We start from the raw sequence: 19,052 nt of genomic DNA on the forward strand, positions 1-19,052 counted from the left end.
TGACTTTTTTTTTTCTTTCCAACTACCAGTGTAAGGTGGTAGTAAACATAAAATGACTATTAGTAGAAATTTGATACCACTGCCTTGAACCATGCTAAGGAGCCAAGAGTTTTATCCATTACTGCTTTCACACCATACATACAAATGTCAACATAGTAAAAAGGCCTAATAATATCTTAATATTATGAAAGTAGTTCTGACCTTAATTTGAAAGCTCGCCACTGCCATACAGAATTAAATTCAAATAACTAGCACAGAAGAACTTATTACAAACTATGAAGTACATTATTAATTTAAGATATTATTACAAATTATTCACAAGAAACATAACCAATAAAACCTGACCAATTCCTAAGCTTTCCAAATTTATTTATGAAAATGATAAAGTTATGCTTTCAACTTGATGAATATACACCTTAGAAAGAAATGGGAAATTCCACAGAATCTAAAAAGAACAAATAAATAAAACTATCTTGGTTGGAATGAAACAAACAAACAAAGCAGGCCAGTGGTATGCTATAAACACTCTCAAATTTGTTTATGCTTGTATCACCTATAAAAAGATATGCCAGAGGCGCCTGGGTGGCACAGTCGGTTAAGCGTCCGACTTCAGTCAGGTCACAATCTCGCGGTCCGTGAGTTCGAGCCCCGCTTTGGGCTCTGGGCTGATGGCTCAGAGCCTGGAGCCTGCTTCCGATTCTGTGTCTCCCTCTTTCTCTGCCCTCCCCCATTCATGCTCTGTCTCTGTCTCAAAAATAAATAAACATTAAAAAAAAAATTTTTTTTTTAAAAGATATGCCAGAAACACTATCAGTGATGGCTTCTGGGGAAGGGACTTAATGTAAGGAGGAGAAGAAACTTACTCAACACCTTTTGAATTGTAGGTGTTCAAATTCTATTGGAACCATCTATTATATGTGTTACTGCCCAAAATAAATGAGATTTGTTTCATAGGTAGTATTTAATGTTCCGGTATATTAAAAACTCAATGTAAAACAATGTAAAATTTCACTGTCTCACTCAACTTAAAAAACAGAAGCCAGAATTCAGTTTTGTTTTTAAGAATATATTTTTCCAGGGTACCTGGGTGGCTCAGTTGTTAAGTATCTGACTTCACCTCAGGTCATGATCTCATGGTTTGTGAGTTCGAGTCCCACATCAGGGGAGCTCGAGCCCCACTTCGGGTGAGCCTGTGCCCTGCTTCAGGTGAGCATGAGCCCCAGATTCGGTGAGCTCAAGCCCCGCTTCAGGTAAAACACAAGGCCCACTTCAAATAATCCCCGCTTCTCTCTCTCTCCCTTCCTCCCTCTCTCTCCTCTGTCCCTCCTGGGATTCTCTCTCTCTCTCTGTCCCTTGCTCACTTGTACCCTCTCTCCGTCTACAAGAACATATTTTTCCATTTCAGTATATAGTATATGCATTATCATTCTAAAGCAGTAAGGGTCCTATTTGATCTCCTTTAATGAGTAGATAGTATCCATTTATAAATGACAAAAATACAAGTTTAAATGCATATTCTATTTGGGATTAAGTTTTCAACCAAAAACTTGGATAGTTTTTAGCTGGAAGCTCTGTAAGGCTGAAAAACATGCTTACATGCTTGACATCTATGTGATAGGTCTCTCCAAATGGAGAATTCAATTCAATACAGTTATTTCTGGAGAACTGACAGTTTCACTAGTACATTATTTCAAACACACAAATAAGGCACAAGTCTAACAACTATTTTATTTGGAATACCATTTTTAATACTTTTAACCAAAATTAATTTTAAATGGAAAATATGACTATCAAAAAAACTGTCCTTTCACATGTGCTTACACAATACTGGAAGAGAAAAGGAAGACTTATTCCAGATTATGTGACTGTTTATCTGTTTAGATAAACTAACCTTGGGGGCACCTGGGTGGTTCAGTCAGTTAAGCACCTGACTTCAGCTCAGGTCATGATCTTGAGGTTCATGGGTTCGAGCCCCATATCAGGCTCTCTGCTGACAGTTCAGAGCCTGGAGCCTGTTTTGGATTCTCTGTCTCCCTCCCTCTCTGTCCCTTCCCCACTCACACACACGCTCTCTCTTTCAAAAATAAACAAACATTAAAAAAAAATGTTTTAATGTAACTAACCTTGATGGAACCCTGATTTAAAAAAAGAAAATGTTAAACAAGTGTAAGTGAGGACATGGAGAAAAGGGATACCTTGTACATTGCTGGTGGGAATGTAAATTGGTATAGCTACTACGGAAAACAGGATAAAGGTTCCTCAAAACATTAAAAATAGAACTACCCCAGGATCAAGGAATTCTACTTCTGGGTAATTATCCACAGAAAATAAAACTACTAATTTAATAAGATATATGCACCCCATGTTTACAACCTAAGTGTCCATCAACAAACGAAAGGATAAAGAAAATCTGTGTGTGTGTGTGTGTGTGTGTGTGTATGCAACACAATATTTGGCCATAAAAAAGAATGGAGTTTCAACATAAAAAAGAATTGCCAGTTTCAACAACATGGATGGACCTTGAGGAAACTATGCTAAGTAAAATAAGTCAGAAAAAGACAAATACTGTATAGGTGAAACTTACATGTGGAATCTAAAAACAAAACAAACAAACAAGGGCCAAGTTCATACATTTAAGAAAACAGATTAACAGACTGGTGGTGGCCAGAGGCAGGGGATGAAGGTGGGAGACATGGGTGAAGGGGATCAAAAGGTACACCACTTCTAGTTATAAAATAAATACGTCATGGGGATATAACGGACACTTGTTAATGGACACTCATTAACAATACTGTATTGCATATTTGAAAGCTGCTAAGACAGATCTTAAAAGTTCTCATCACAAGAAAAAAAAATTTGTAACTATGTGAGGTGATGGCTATTACTAAATTTGTGGTGATCATTTTTCAGTATATGCAAATACTGAATTACGTTGTACACATGAAACTAATATAATGTTATATGTCAAGTATATCAGAATTTTAAAAATATAGTGCAAAAAAAGTTATACAAAATAATTTATTGAATTTATATATAGTTCAATTAGGTAACCTGGGTAAATAAAATTAGGTAAATAGAATTTGTCACATTAGATAAACAGAATTACATATTAATTAATATTAGGTAATTATTGCTAATTTTCTTTTCTTACTGCTATATGGTTAAGAAAATCTCTTTATTACTGCTGATGATGAACACGGAGGTTTTTAGAAGTCTGTATCTTTCAGAGCTCATAAAAAACCTAAATGAACAAATTAATCCCTCTCTAACAACTATTAGAAGTCACTTGAAGATGGGGCGCCTGGGTGGCGCAGTCGGTTAAGCGTCCGACTTCAGCCAGGTCACGATCTCGCGCTCCGTGAGTTCGAGCCCCGCATCAGGCTCTGGGCTGATGGCTCGGAGCCTGGAGCCTGTTTCCGATTCTGTGTCTCCCTCTCTCTCTGCCCCTCCCCCGTTCATGCTCTGTCTCTCTCTGTCCCCAAAAAAATAAATAAACGTTGGAAAAAAAAAAAAAAAGGTCACTTGAAGATCCTGTTCCATCTCAATATCACCTTATTATGGACACTGACGATCCCATTATATATGCTGAGTCAAATCTGTATTGTCTATTACATAATTTGCATATTTTTAAGCCTTGGTCCACTGTGAAAACAACACATGGTAATAACAGATTATCTGTTAAAAGAGGAGAAAACAGGGGCATCTGGATGGCTTAGTCAGTTAAGCATCTGATGTCAGCTCAGGTCATGATCTCACAGTTTGTGGGTTTGAACCCCACATCAAGCTCTCTGCTGTCAGCACAAAGCCCACTTTGGATCTCCTGCCTCCCTCTCTCTCTGCCCTTCCCCCCCCCCAAAATAAATAAACACTTAAAACAAAAGAGGAGAAAATAAAGTAGAAAATAAATATACCACCATTTGCCATTAATCAAGTGTACAATTGTGGATTATGTACATTTTTATTCTTTTTTCACATTAATAATTACAATTTAAGAGTTTTCCATATTACAAAACTCTTTGTAAATGTTTTTAACAACTTCCTAAATGTTCCACTAAGAATATGATTTACTTAAATGTCTCAATGCTTAGTAAAGGAAATGAGCCTCCACCATCTCTCTTTAATAAGATCTCAATTCACAGACAATGTCCTCTATGCTGTATTTGCCGATGGAAGTGGACAACAATTACCTTGGGTTTGTTTGGGGATTATAATTTCAGGTCTGTCACTCTTGTGACACTGGTGGACATTCAAAGGAAGAGAGAAAATACATATAATCATCTCAACTAATTTTTACTTCTAACAGGTAAACGTTAAGTAGCAGTGCAGGGGTGATCTCTGTTTACTGTACTGTGACATGCAAAAGGGTCTCCTAATAATCCACATTCAAACTGAAGAGGAAAACTGAAATCTCTAATGAAGCTGTATGTATTTATGAGTATCAATGAATAAAAACTGCTTGGACGGTTTACCTTTAAAAAATCTCATTGCTGGATTTTTTAAAAGTATTTTAAAAATTTTTTTAAATATTTATCTTTGAGAGAGAGGGAAAGACACAGTGCGAGTGGGTGAGGGGCAGAGAGAGAGGGAGACAGAAAATCTGAAGCAGGCTCCTGGCTCTGAGCTGTCAGCACAGAGCCCAATGCAGGGCTCGAGCTCACAAGCTGTGAGATCATGACCTGAGCCAAAGTCAGGTGCTTAAGTGACTGACCCACCCAGGTGCCCCTGGTATTTTTATACAGAGGCACACATAAGATTATGTTTCAGCTGGTCTTATGCAAATGTCATCCAAGGCTCACAAGAATCTAACCCTGTATTTCCCCTAGGAACAACCATTTAGTATTTGCTAATTCAGTGTCATAAAAATATCACAAAATATTATTGCCACGAATAACAGGAATCAACTAGAGCTGGGAATACTTACTATTCACAGGGAAAAAATAATAGAATTGGATGGGAAAGACAGTACAAGTATGTTCTCATTCTCTTCTTAATCTCTTCCAACTATAAGAGCCCCTTACTCAAGTCAGTCTTAGAAGCAAGTTCAAGATACACAAGAAAACTGTACCACTCTAATACTATTCACAACTCCTCCACAGAACACCTAAGCCTTGGGGGGAGAGGAGTACAAAGCATTTGAATAAAAAGTATAAGGAACTAGGAAAGCTAACTAAGACTCTATTTGAGGCTCTGATAATTTCCCTGTCAATGCTGGGGAACTTTTTGACACTGTGATTTCTTTTTTAAAGTTTTTTTGGGTGGCTCCTGGGTGGCTCAGTCAGTTGGGCATCCGACTTTGGCTCAGGTCATCTCACAGCTTATTGGTTCGAGCCCCACATCGGGCTCTGTGTTGAAAGCTCAGAACCTGGAGTCTGCTTCTGATTCTGTATCTCCGTCTCTCTCTGCCCTTCCCCCGGCTCGCATTCTCTCTCAAAAATAAAAACATTAAAAAAACATTTTTTTAATAAAGTTTTTTTTGGAGGGAGGGGGGCAAACAGAGAGAGGAGAAAATCCTAAGCAGGCTCAGCACTGTCAATGCAGAGCCCGATGCGGGGCTCAATCTCACAAACTGCAAGATCAAGACCTGAGCTGAAATCAAGAGTCAGACATTCAACTGACTGAACCACCCAGTCACCCCAATATTTTGATTTCTAAAATGAAGGAATAAAATTAAGGACCACTAATATCACTCAATACTTAAAATTTGTAAAGCACAGAATGATTATGAATTATAATCCTGTATTTGATATTCAAGAAAACTTTTGCTATTTTTAAACCAGGTTACAACTGGCTGTGATTTCCAAAAGTACCTTTGTATATTTACAAATTTCAGAAAACCATTCTATGATTTAATAGAGATGAACAGAGGCAAACAAAAAATGTCTTACAAAAAATTTTGTCTTGCAAAAAAACCTTTCAGTCAAGTTCACAGGCATAAGCACCAGAGAGGAAAAAAAAAAAGACTATTACTTCAACCTATCTGTAACATGAAATTTTATATAACCATTTAAAATCTTGAAATATTTTAAACAAATTGCACATGATCTAATGTTAAGTGGAAAAATCAGATTGCGAATAATTACAATTACTTTAAAAGAACCATACACTTTTGCGCAAAAGCCAAAAAATAGGTGCTCACTTCAGCAGCACATATACTAAAACTGGAACAATACAGAGAAGATTAGCATGGTCCCTGCACAAGAATGACACACAAATCCGTGAAACGTTCCGTATTTTAAAAAGGGGCGGGGGGGCAGAAAAATGGGAAAGAACACATAAGAAAGGCAACAAAGCATGGGAGTTATGGTAAAATTTTGCTGTCTTCTTTATACCTTCAGTTTTTCTAAGCTGTCCACAACAGATGTGGATTACTTTTACAAGAGGGTAGGAATGGTGTTTTCTTTTTAAAATGCTCTTCTGGGAGCACCTGGGTGGCTCAGTCATCTGGGTGCCCAACTCTTGATTTCACCTTGGGTCATGATCTCACAGTTTGTGGGGTCCAACCCTGCATAGTACAGAGCCTGCTTGGGACTCACTCCCTCTCCCCTGACCATGTTCTCTCTCAAGTGAACAACAACAACAACAACAAAACTCTTCAAAAAAATAAAAATGCTTCTCTAATATCTCTAACTTTGCCAAATACTCCCACAACCACTGTTAACTACAACCAAACCACTGTAAGTTAATATATTCATATCTGATGCTCTCAATTCTTTTTGTTAATTTATTCTTACCTATTATGCTCAATTTATTCAGCAGTCTTTGAACTCCCAAAATATACTATGCATAATCCTAGAAAGCATACATCACACTGGTAAAACACACACACACACACACACACACACACACAATCTTTCTACCTAAACTTCAAATTCCTTGTAAGCAAGGACGGCATTGGGTTTTAAGTTTTTTTTTTTTAAGTTTATTGATTTACTTTGAAAGAGAGCATGGGGGAGGGGTAGAGAAAGAGGTGAGAGAGAAATTCCAAGCAGACTCTGCACTGCCAACAAAGCCCAATGCAGGGTTTGATCTCACAAACCTGAGAGATCATGACCCGAGCTGAAACCAAAAGTCAGACACTTCGCCAACTGAGCCATCCAAGCATCCCAAGGACTGAATGTTTCTTTTTTTTTTTTTTTAATGTTTATTTCTTTTTGAGAGACACACACATACAGAATGAGCGGGGGCGGGGGGAACAAATAATTCAAAGCAGGCTCCAGGTGCGGAGCTATCAGCACAGAGCCTGATACGGGGCTTGAACTCACAAGCTGTAATGTGACCTGAGCTGAAGTCGGAAGCTTGACTGACTGAGCCACCCAAGTACCCCGGACTGAATGTTTATAATCTCTGTATTTCCAATGCCTTGCATACAGCCTGGCACATATAAAAATTGTCATGTCATATATATATATATATATATATATATATATATATATATATATATGTGTATATATATATATATATATATATGTTAAAATATATACTTAACAGGGGCGCCTGGGTGGCTCAGTCGGTTAAAGCATCCGACTTTGGCTCAGGTCATGATCTCGCGGTTCCCGCGTCGGGCTCTGTGCTGACAGCTCGGAGCCTGGAGCCTGTTTCAGATTCTGTGTCTCCCTCTCTCTCTCTGACCCTCCCCCGTTCATGCTCTCTCTCTGTCTCAAAAATAAATAAACGTTAAAAAAAAAATTTAAAAAAATATATATATATACTAACAGAAAATCACCATTGGAACACCCAATAATACTTGCTGCAGACAGGATCCACCAATGGATTAAGAAAATTCGTAGGCAGAAGTTTGAGAACAGTATATTTTACATAATTCCAAAGTATCTACTCCAAGATACTTACTAATTACAAATGAAAAAACAGTAACTATGCAGTAGAGAACCAGCAAAGTATCTGCTCAGAGAACAACATTAATTGTTGTTTCTATATTACAGAGAATGAGCTAAGAGAATTTTCACCAGATTGAAAGGGTATGTTCCAGATAGTCAAAACTTAAAATACAGAATATGTGTTGCACATATAAAATAAACATTTTGAGGTGGTGACACAATCCCTGAGATACACAAAAAGATAAAGTCCATTTACCAGAATAACTATAACAGAGACAACTAATGTAAACAGCCCTCTTAACTATCCATCAAGAGCCTTCTGTATATATACTCATGTATATTAATACAGCCTTCTGTATTAATACTCTTGGATGGGTGCGTCTGGGTGGCTCAGTCCGTTAAGCATCCGACTCTGGACTTTGGCTCAGGTCATGATCTCACTGTTCATGAGTTCGAACCCTGCATCAGGCTCTGCCCTGACAGTGTAGAGCCTGCTTGGGATTGTCTCTCTCTCTCTCTGCGCCCCTCCCTGGTGCTCACTCACTCTCTCTCCCCCTCTCAAAATAAATAAACTTTAAAATAAATAAAATAAAGGGGCGCCTGGGTGGCTCAGTCGGTTGAGCAACCGACTTTGGCTCAGGTCATGATCTCACAGTTCATGAGTTCAAGCCCCACACTGGGGCTCAGAGCCTGGAGCCTGCTTCTGATTCTGTGTCTCCCCCTCTCTCTGCCCCTCCCCCACTCATGCTCTGTCTCAGAAATAAACATTAAAAAAATTTTTTTTAATAAATAAATAAATAAATAAATAAATAAATAAAATAAAAATAAAAAGGACGACTGCTCTAAATAAACAAGACATACAGGGCCTGGAGCCTGCTTCAGATTCTGTGTATGTGTGTGTCTCTCTCTCTACCCCTCCCCCACTCTCACTCTGTGTCTCTCAAAAATAAACAAACATCAAAAAAAATTTTTTAAATAAACAAGACTTAGGAGCCAACCAAATCGAACATATAAACCTTGATTAGGTCCTGGTGTTTGAAAAAAACAGCTATCAAAGACCAGCTGAATGTAGAACAGATATTACATAATAATAGGGAACTATGACTAATTTTCTTAGATACGATACTGCATGTTACTACTGCATGCTGAAGCAATATGTGTCATGTCTGCAATTACTCTCAAATGGTTCAAAAACATGTATGTATGTATGTATGTATGTATGTATGTATGTATAGACAGAATGTTATGGATTAAATTACATTCCCCCTCAACATCCTTAAATTGAAGCCCTAACCCTTAGTACCTTACTGGGTACTAGGGTCATTGCAGATGTCATTAGTTAGTATGAAGTCATATGGAGTAGGATGAGCCTGTAATTCAACGTGATTGGTGTCCTGATAAAAAGGGGAAATTCTGGACTTCTAGCCTCCAGAACTGTGAGAGAATAAATGCCTTTTGTTTGAAAAAAAAAAGGGGGCATGGGGATTTGGACACACGTAAAGATTGGAGTTATGCCAGCACAAGCTAAAGAACTACCAGAAACTAGGAGAGAAACCTGGAACAGATCCTTCCCTAACATCTTCAGAGGGAACAAGGCCCCACTGATACTTGATCCCAGACACCTAGTCTTCCGAAATGTAAGACAATAGGGGCACCTGGATGGCTCAGTCCATTAAGCATCCAACTTCGGCTTAGGTAGATCTCACGGCTTATGAGTTCAAGCCCCCATCAGACTCTCTACTGTCAGTGCACAGCCCGCTTCAGATCGTCTGTCTCCCTCTCTCTATGCCCCTCCCACACTCACATTCTCTCCTCAAAAAAACCTCTTCGACCTCAACTGCAGCAATTTCTTACTTGACACATCCCCAAAGCCAAGGGAATTAAAAGCAAAAATGAACTATTGGGACCTCATGAAGATAAAAAGCTTCTGCACAGCAAAGGAAACAACAAAACTAAAAGGCAACCAATGGAATGGGAAAAGATATTTGCAAATGACATATCAGACAAAGGGCTAGTATCCAAAATCTATAAAGAACTCACCAAACTCAACACCCAAAAAATAAATAATCCAGTGAAGAAATGGGCAGAAAACATGAATAGACACTTCTCTAAAGAAGACATCCAGATGACTAACAGGCACATGAAAAGATGCTCAATGTCACTCCCCATCAAGGAAATACAAATCAAAACCACACTCAGATATCACCTCACACCAGTCAGAGTGGCTAAAATGAACAAATCAGGAGACTAAAGATGCTGGCGAGGATGTGGAGAAACGGGAACCCTCTTGCACTGTTGGTGGGAATGCAAACTGGTGCAGCCACTCTGGAAAACAGTGTGGAGGTTCCTCAGAAAATTAAAAATAGACCTACGCTATGACCCAGCAATAGCACTGCTAGGAATTTACTCAAGGAATACAGGAGTGCTGATGCATAGGGGCACTTATACCCCAATGTTTATAGCAGCACTCTCAACAATAGCCAAATTATGGAAAGAGCCTAAATGTCCATCAACTGATGAATGGATAAAGAAATTGTGGTTTATATACACAATGGAGTACTACGTGGCAATGAGAAAGAATGAAATATGGCCTTTTGTAGCAACATGGATGGAACTGAAGAGTGTTATGCTAAGTGAAATAAGTCATACAGAGAAAGAGAGATACCATATGTTTTCACTCTTATGTGGATCCTGAGAAACTTAACAGAAGTCCATGGGGGAGGGGAAGAAAAATTAAAAAAAAAAGAGGTTAGAGAGGGAGAGAGCCAAAGCATAAGAGACTCTTAAAAACTGAGAATAGGGGCGCCTGGGTGGCTCAGTCGGTTAAGCGGCCGACTTCGGCTCAGGTCATGATCTCGCGGTCCGTGAGTTCGAGCCCCACATCAGGCTCTGTGCTGACAGCTCAGAGCCTGGAGCCTGTTTCAGATTCTGTGTCTCCCTCTCTCTGACCCTCCCCTGTTCATGCTCTGTCTCTGTCTCAAAAATAAATAAACATTAAAAAAATAAAATTTGAAAAAAAAACTGAGAACTGAGGGTTAACGGGGGGTGAGAGGGAGGGGAGAGTGGGTGATGCGTATTGAGGAGGGCACCTTTTGGGATGAGCACTGGGTGTTGTATGGATACCAATTTGACAATAAATTTCATATTAAAAAAATAAAAAATAAAAAAATGTTTAGTGGGAGGGGGGATAGGCTAGATGGGTAGGGGCACTAAGGAATCTATTCCTGAAATCATTGTTGCACTATATGCTAATCTGGATATAAGTTTTAAAAAATAAATAAATAAATAGAAAACAAACAAACAAAAAATGTTTAGAGGGGCACTTGGGTGGCACAGTTTGATGGGCGTCTGACTCTTCATCTCAGCTCAGGTCATGATATCATGGTTCATGGGTTCGAGCCCCACATCAGGCTCTGCACTGTTGGCGTGGAGCCTGCTTGGAATTATCTCTCCTTCTCTCTGACCCTCCCCTGCTTGTGATATCTCTCTAAGTAAATAAACTTAAAAAATAAAATAAAAAACAAATAAATGTTTAGAACTGTAAAACAATAAGTGACTATTGTTTTTTTTTTTTTAACGTTTATTTATTTTTGAGACAGAGAGAGACAGAGCATGAACAGGGGAGGGGCAGAGAGAGAGGGAGACACAGAATCCGAAACAGGCTCCAGGCTCTGAGCTGTCAGCACAGAGCCTGACGCGGGGCTCGAACCCACAGACCGTGAGATCATGACCTGAGCCGAAGTCAGACGCCCAACCGACCAAGCCACCCAGGCGCCCCAATAAGTGACTATTGTTTAAGCAACCCAGTTGTGTTATGGCCGCCTAGCAAGCTAATAGAAAAAGAAACTACACCAAAATTGTAATAAATGTTGAATCTAGGGGGCAAGTATATGGTATTAACTACTTTCAACTTTTCTGCATATCTAAAATGTTTAGTACCTCAGGTAATACCTTAGAAATGTGTGAATATTCTGTTCTCTAATAATCAACCATTTAGTAGCCATTGATGATACTCACCTGAATAAAAGGAGCTTTGTTTATCGATATATCCATAAAATAGCTTGCTGGGATTTTGACTTGGATCACACTGAATCTACAGATCAAATTCAAAAGAACTGACAGCTTGAACAATATTGAATCTTCCTGTCCATGCAGTATGGAATATTTTTCCATTTATTTAAGTATTATTTGATTTCTTTCAAAGAGTTTACAGCTTTCCTCATGCAGATTTTGTACATTTTTTTAAGATTAATATCTAAGGGATGGGGGGGGGTTGCTAATATAGATAGCACTGCTTTATTTCCAGATTCCAACTGTTCGTTGCTGGTATATAAGAAAGCAATTGGCTTCTGTATATTCATCTTGTATTTTGAAACCTCGCTATAATCAATTAGTTACAAAAGATACTTTGTTAACTCTTGAAATTTTCTACATAGACAATCACATCTGTGAACAAAGACAATTTTATTTTTTTCAAAGAGCTTAGTTTATTTTTTTCTAACTTTATTTATTTTGGGGGCGGGGGGGGGGAGCACGCACGAGGCATACGGATGCATGGGGCAGGGAGAGAGACAGAATCCCAAGCAGGCTCTGCAATGTCAGCACGGAGCCCAACCTATGGCTCGAATCCACAAACTGTGAGATCATGGCCTCAGTCAAAATTCAGAGTCAGACACTCAACCAACTGAGCCAGGTGCCCCGAACAAAGACCATTTTAATTCTTCCTTACCAATCTGTATACCTTTTATTTCCTTTTCTTGTTTTACTGCATTCTCTAGGACTTCCAAGACAATGCTGAAAAGGAGTGGGGAGCAGGGACATCTTTGCCTTGTTCCAGATCTTAGCCTTTAATTTCTCACACTATTAAAGTATGATGTTAGCCATGGGGGTTTTAGAGATGTGCCATATCAACTTGGGAGAGACCCCCTCTATGTTTGGTTTGCTGAACATTTTTATCATGAATAGATACTGAATTCTGTCAAATGCTTTTTTGCATGTATTAATATAAAGCATGATTTATTAATCTATTAATATAATATGAATTTTCTTCATATAATCATATGATGTGATAAAGTACATCATTTCATTTTTGGATGCTAAACCAGGCTTGCATACCTGAAATAAATCCCACTTGGTCATAATGTGTGTAATTCTTTTTATTTACCGTAAGATTCATTCAATTTGCTAATATTCTGTTGAGGATTTCTGCTTTTATGTTCATGAGAGATACTGATCTGTAGTTTTCCTCCTGTATGGTCTTTACGTGGTTTTGGTATTAGGGTAATGCTGGCTTCATAGGATGAATTAGGAAGTATTCCCTATTTTCTGGAAGTATTCCTTCTATTTTCTGAAAGAGACTATAGAGAATTGGTAGAATTTCTTTCTGAAGTGTTTGGTAATGACATTATGCTAAGTGAAATAAGCTAGCCACAAAAGGATATAGTATAATGTCTCTTATATGAGGTTTCTAGAGTAGTCAGATTCATAGAGATAAAGTAGATTGGTTGTTGTCACGGACTAAGGGAGGGAAGAATGGGAAGTTAGTTTTTAATGCGTACAGAGTTTCAGTTAGGGAAGTTGAAAGGGTTCTGGAAACAGATGGTTGTACAATATTGTTAATGTATTTAATGTCCCACAAGTGTATATTTAAAAAGGTTAACTACCACTGGGAGAAAAGAATGAAGTTAAATTGTCAATTCTACACTAAGCATGTTTTAACCAAAACAAACAAACAAACAAAGCTAGACATGGAACCTAGCAGGTATTCAATAACTATGTAATGAACTAGTGGCTTTAATAAATGTGTACTAAAGGATTAATTTTTAAATGCTATGAGAGGGAATACTATGGGAAGAAACAAGAATTAATGAGTGCGGAAGCACAGATGTAAAACAAGTTTCAAGTGAATTCATTTATGCAGTGATAGGAGCACCTGGGTGGCTCAGTTGGTTGAACTATTGTTTTCAGCACAGGTCATGATCCCATAGTCATGCTCAGGTCACACTCTGCACTGAGTGTGGAGCCCACTTAAGATTTTCTTTTTCTTTCTCTTTCTCTCTCTCTCGTTCTTGCTCTCGCTCTCTCTTCTCTCTCAGGGCACCTGGGTGGCACAGTCAGTTAAGCAGTCAACTTTGGTTCAGGTCACGATCTCGAGGTTCATGGGTTCGAGCCCCGCATCAGGCTCTGTGCTGACAGCTCAGCCCCTCCCCCACTTGTGCTCTGTCTCTCTCTCTCTCTCTCTCTCTCTCTCAAAAAATGAATAAACATTAAAAACATTTTTTAAAAAAAGATCCTCTCTCTCTCTCCCTCCGCTCCTCTCTCCAACTCATGCTCTCTCTTAATAAAAATTTTAAAAATTATGCAGTGATTAAAAAAAGGAATATACCAACTGGACAACAGGCAAAGTGAAATAGCAAAAAGAATAAAAGGCCTCTGTTCTAATGGAGACACAACTGACATTAACACCAGATTGGTTTTAGGTGCACTTAAGTTTTTAAAAGTGGTTCATGGACAGGGTAGGTGTTAAGAGTGAGCAGCAGAGGAAGTTCATATATTGGAGATGAATTCTGAAATTCCTGTTATGTCAACCTACACATGCTGAAGACATGCTAAATCTATCAAATAATGCAGGAAGCCTTAACCTGGGTCTATGTATACATAAATGGGCAAAAAGGAGTTCAGTGACCCCCTCACCTCACAGCTGCAGGAATTCTAATATGAATATTTTATTTGTCTGGGAAAAGAGTAAACAACTTTCATCAGACACCTCACGGGGTTCAAAAAAGTATAAAACTACTATTGTGGACAATGATGAGTCAATCCAAGAAATGTGAATGATAAAATTTGAATTTTAGAAAGATAAATTATCCTATGCAATTTTAAAGGAGGAATAAGAGGCAAGAAAAGAATTTACTCAACTACAATAATCAAGGAAGATGTACATATCTTTTTACCAAAATCTCTCACTAAATTTTTTAGTCTTCACAAATTTTTTTTAAATCTATGGTTTTTACCTATACAAAACAAGATTCTAATGGACTGCCCTTGAGATCTACTTTAAATAATGTATTCAATGAGCTGCATAACATTTTACTATGCAAAAATTATCCCAGAAGAATGATCAAAAAGGGGCAAATTAGTGATTTTATTTTATTTTGAGAAAAACAGAAAGAGTGAGCAGAGGAGGGGCAGACAGAGTGGGGGAGAGAGAATCCCAAGCAGGCTCTGTGCTGTCAAGGGCTCTATCTGTGGGTCTGAACTCAAGAACTATGAGATCATGACCTGAGCTGAAACCAAGAGCCAGATGCTCAACCAACCGAGCCACCCAGGAGCTCCCAAATTGGTGATTTTAAATTCCCTTCAATACTCATGCTGAAGAATGACTCTTCATCACTTACTGAAAAGCAACATCACTCAAAAAAGCAAAAATCAGGGGTGCCTGCTGGTTCAGCAGGTAGAACATGTGACTCTTGATCTCAAGGTTGGGAATTCAAGCCCCACATTAGGTGTAGAGATTACTTCAAGTAAAATCTTTATTTAAAAAAAAAAGCAAAATACCAGGGCACCTGGGTGGCTCAGTTGGTTAAGCGACCGACTTCAGCTCAGGTCATGATCTCATGCTCCATGAGTTCGAGCCCCGCGTCGGGCTCTGTGATGACAGCTCAGAGCCTGGAGCCTTCTTCAGATTCTGTGTCTCCCTCTCTCTGCCCCTCCCCCACTCATTCTCTCTCTCTCTCTCTCTCTCTCTCTCAAAACAAACATTAAAAATTAAAAAAAAAAGCAAAATCCATAATACATGTGTTGATGTGAGAGAAACAACTATACTCAGACACTAATGGGGTACATACTTTGACCAAGCAATCCCATGTCCATGAATTCACCCCTACACAGGCAGAGCACTTTCTGCAATAACAAAGACTGGAAACCACCCGTGTCTGTTAAACAGAGGACTAGTCAAAGTAAACCATGAAATATACATACAGTGCATATTACGAAAACTACCATAAAGGAGGTAATTCTATTTAGGATCTCCAAGATAAACTGTTAAGTGAAAAAAAGGGAAGTACAAACCAACATATAGAATGTTACTGTGTGTGTGAAAAGCAATAGAAAAAGGAACACATACACATCTATAGTGCATAAATTTCCTATATATACCTCACATTACTTTGGAAGATTTCACAACAAACTGATAAAGATAGCTACTGCATAGAAGAAAGAAGATAGTTGCAAGAAGACAGATCACTGCACATCCTCTTGTACTTTTCAGTTTCTTAACACATGTATATAGCACATAAATGAATGAATAAGTACACAAAAATGAAATAACTTACAAAAGTAATGCTACCAACTGTAGTGTTAGTGTTATGAACATGGCCAGACACAAAACTGGAAATGTCTACTCTGGGCACAAAAGCGACATAAAAAATATAACTGGTAGAGCATTGGGGTAGAAAATGTAGGTGAAGGGGGCCTGGGTGGCTCAGGTGGCTCAGTCAGTTGAGCGTCTAACTCTTGATTTTGACTCAGGTCATGATCTCACAGTTCATGAGTTTGAGCCCCCCCACATCAGGCTCTGCACTGGGGATGTGGAAGCCTGCTTGGGATTCTGTCTCCCTCCTGCCCTCCCTCTCTCTCTGTGCCTCCCCAGCTCTCTCTCTCAAAATAAATAAACTTAAAAAGAGAGAGAAAATGTGGATGAAAAAGACTCTTATTAATAATACCAACTACAATTTGAGTATATGAAACATAGGGAGGCACGGGGCTACATTTGGGATGTGAGGGTGGGTGGCTGTGTTTCCGTGTGTATAAAATCTACTAAGAAATATTCTCCCAAATGCAGATTTAAAGACTGAAAATCATCACATTACTAAAATAAAAATACACCAAAGTCCTCACCAGTAACCAATTCTGAACAAAGCTATTTGTGACAACTTAAGGACCACAAACAATGTGACCACTTAAATCCTGATGGAAGATTTTCCTATTTTAGACTCTTTTAGGTATGTAACTTGTCATTTTAGCTCTCTCCCAAAGACAATGAACCAAACAGCCCTTCCAAGTTATACTATGAAATGCTCTGGGTTTTTTGTAAAGGTGGAATGAAGAACACTAAACTGGTATTCAGGTGACCTGAATTCTGCCACCGTGTGCCTACAAACAAATTTAATCTCTTCAATCCTGTTTCTTTATCTTCAAATTAAAAAGTCTAGATTTGATGACCTTCAAAAGTAAAACAATTCTATAATTTCAAGATTACACAGGGAGCAGGTAAGAATTTTCCTAAATTTCGTTCAGCTCATTTTTCATCTAGCTTAACAACTGAAGGTAAAAGCACTTAACAGAATACCCAAAATCATTCCCAAAGCAACAATCCCTAAAGACATGGTCCTGAATATTTCAAATTTGTCAACAGCAAGATAAACTGACATGCTCAAGGCTTTGAATGTTTCTTGATTTTGGACCAGTTCTTGATTTCTAGTTCTTACCCATATTGGCCTAAAAGCCTAACAAGTTCCTCAGTATTTGGCATTTACGGTGTCTTTAATTACCCTATGACACACACTATCTCAATTTGTATTTCCCTCCAACCCAGTCTGGACCTCAAAAATATAGTGGTTATTAAGGACACAGTAAACTGAGAGTTAATCAAATATTAAAAGTGAAATTAGGGGCACCTGGGTGGCTCAGAGTGTTGAGCGTCCAACTCTTGATTTTGGCTCAGGTTATGATCTCACGATTTTTGAGTTTAAGCCCTGTGTTGGGCTCACGCTGCCAGTGCAGAGCCTGCTCAGAATTCTCTCTCCTCTCTCGCTGCCCCTTCTCCCGCTCGCATGTGCACACACACACTATCTCTCTTTCCGAATAAACTTAAAAAAAATTTTTTAATAATAAAAATGAAGTTAAAAAAATTTCACTAATGGAGCACCTGGCTGGCTCAGTCAGTAGAGCATGCAACTCTTAATCTCAGGGTTGAGTTTGAGCCCCATGTTGGGGGTAGAGATTACTTAAAAATAAAAGCTTTAAGAAAATAAAAATAATAAATAAATAAATTTCACCAATGAAATATATATCCTTCCTTACCCTTTATAAAATAAAGGTTAAGTACAGTTATGTAAAACTGCTTTTATTAGAGCCAAAACTGAAGCTTATAGATTTCTAACCACAAAGTAAAGCCCTACAAGTTTCTAACCAAAAAGTCAAAGTCCTACTCATATTTACCCTATGGACAACACACATTCTTGGTGGGGTAAATCAAATGCTTGACCAATTGCTAACTGCATCAAATACAGCAAATATATAATATATCCATGACTATGAGACAAAGCCTTCTTAAGATACAATACCAAAAGCACAATCAACAGAAGAAAAAATAAATTGGACATCATCAAAATTACTTTTGTGCTTCAATAATACCATCAAGAAAGTGAAAAGACAATCCATAAAATGAGAGAAAATTTCTGCAAATCATGTATCTGATAAGGGACTTGCAGCATTTACAATATATTCAGTAATAATAAAAAACAAATAACCTAATATTTTAAATGGGCAAAGTATCTGAAAAGAGACTTCTCTAAGATATATAAATGGCCAATAAGCACATGAAAAGATGTTCACCATTATTAGTCATTAGGAAAATGTAAACCAAAGCCATGAGATAACACTGCACATCCATTAGGGTAGCTATAATCTAAAAGAAGGCAAATAACACGTGGTGGTGAGGATAAGGAGAAATTCTAACCCTCATATACTGCTGATAAGAATATGAAATAGTACAGTCTTTTGAGAAAACAGATTTGGAATCTCCTTAAATCCCAAATACAGAATTACCATAACAACCAGCAATTCCATTCCTAGGTATAATGCCAAGAGAACCGAAAGCATTATGTCTACACAAAAACTTGTATGCTATTATTCATAACTATTATTCATAACATTATTCACTATTTTTCGTAATAACTTGGAAGTGATAACAACCCAAACATTTTACTTACTAGATTACTGGTTAGTCAGATGGAAGAGACACATACAGGGCAAGGTATGTGGGAAAAGGGTTAGAGCATCCACATCCACTGACCCACCAAGCTACCCAAATCTCTACACAATCACCAAATTGGAAGCTTTCTGAACCTCATCCTTTTGGCCTTTTATGGAGGCTTCTTTACCTAGGCATGGTTCACTAAATCACTGGCCACTGGCAACTGATCCTACCTCCAA

General features: G+C 38.2%; 1 protein-coding gene and 1 non-coding gene across 5 annotated transcripts in view; one reads left to right on the forward strand and one right to left on the reverse strand.

The window, feature by feature from the left end:
• WDR33 (WD repeat domain 33) overlaps nucleotides 1-19,052 on the reverse strand; it is a 108,642-nt gene that overhangs the window by 81,500 nt on the left and 8,090 nt on the right. The window lies entirely within an intron of this gene.
• On the forward strand, nucleotides 6,129-6,235 carry LOC124516702 (U6 spliceosomal RNA). Its single transcript, XR_006963111.1, has one exon. It is a non-coding gene; the product is annotated as a U6 spliceosomal RNA (small nuclear RNA).

The sequence above is a fragment of the Lynx rufus genome, unplaced genomic scaffold (genome assembly GCF_022079265.1).
Source record: "Lynx rufus isolate CCGP_SWC_20201006 ecotype Redwood Valley unplaced genomic scaffold, mLynRuf1.p SCAF_2, whole genome shotgun sequence".
In the NCBI taxonomy this organism is placed as follows: Eukaryota; Metazoa; Chordata; class Mammalia; order Carnivora; family Felidae; genus Lynx; species Lynx rufus.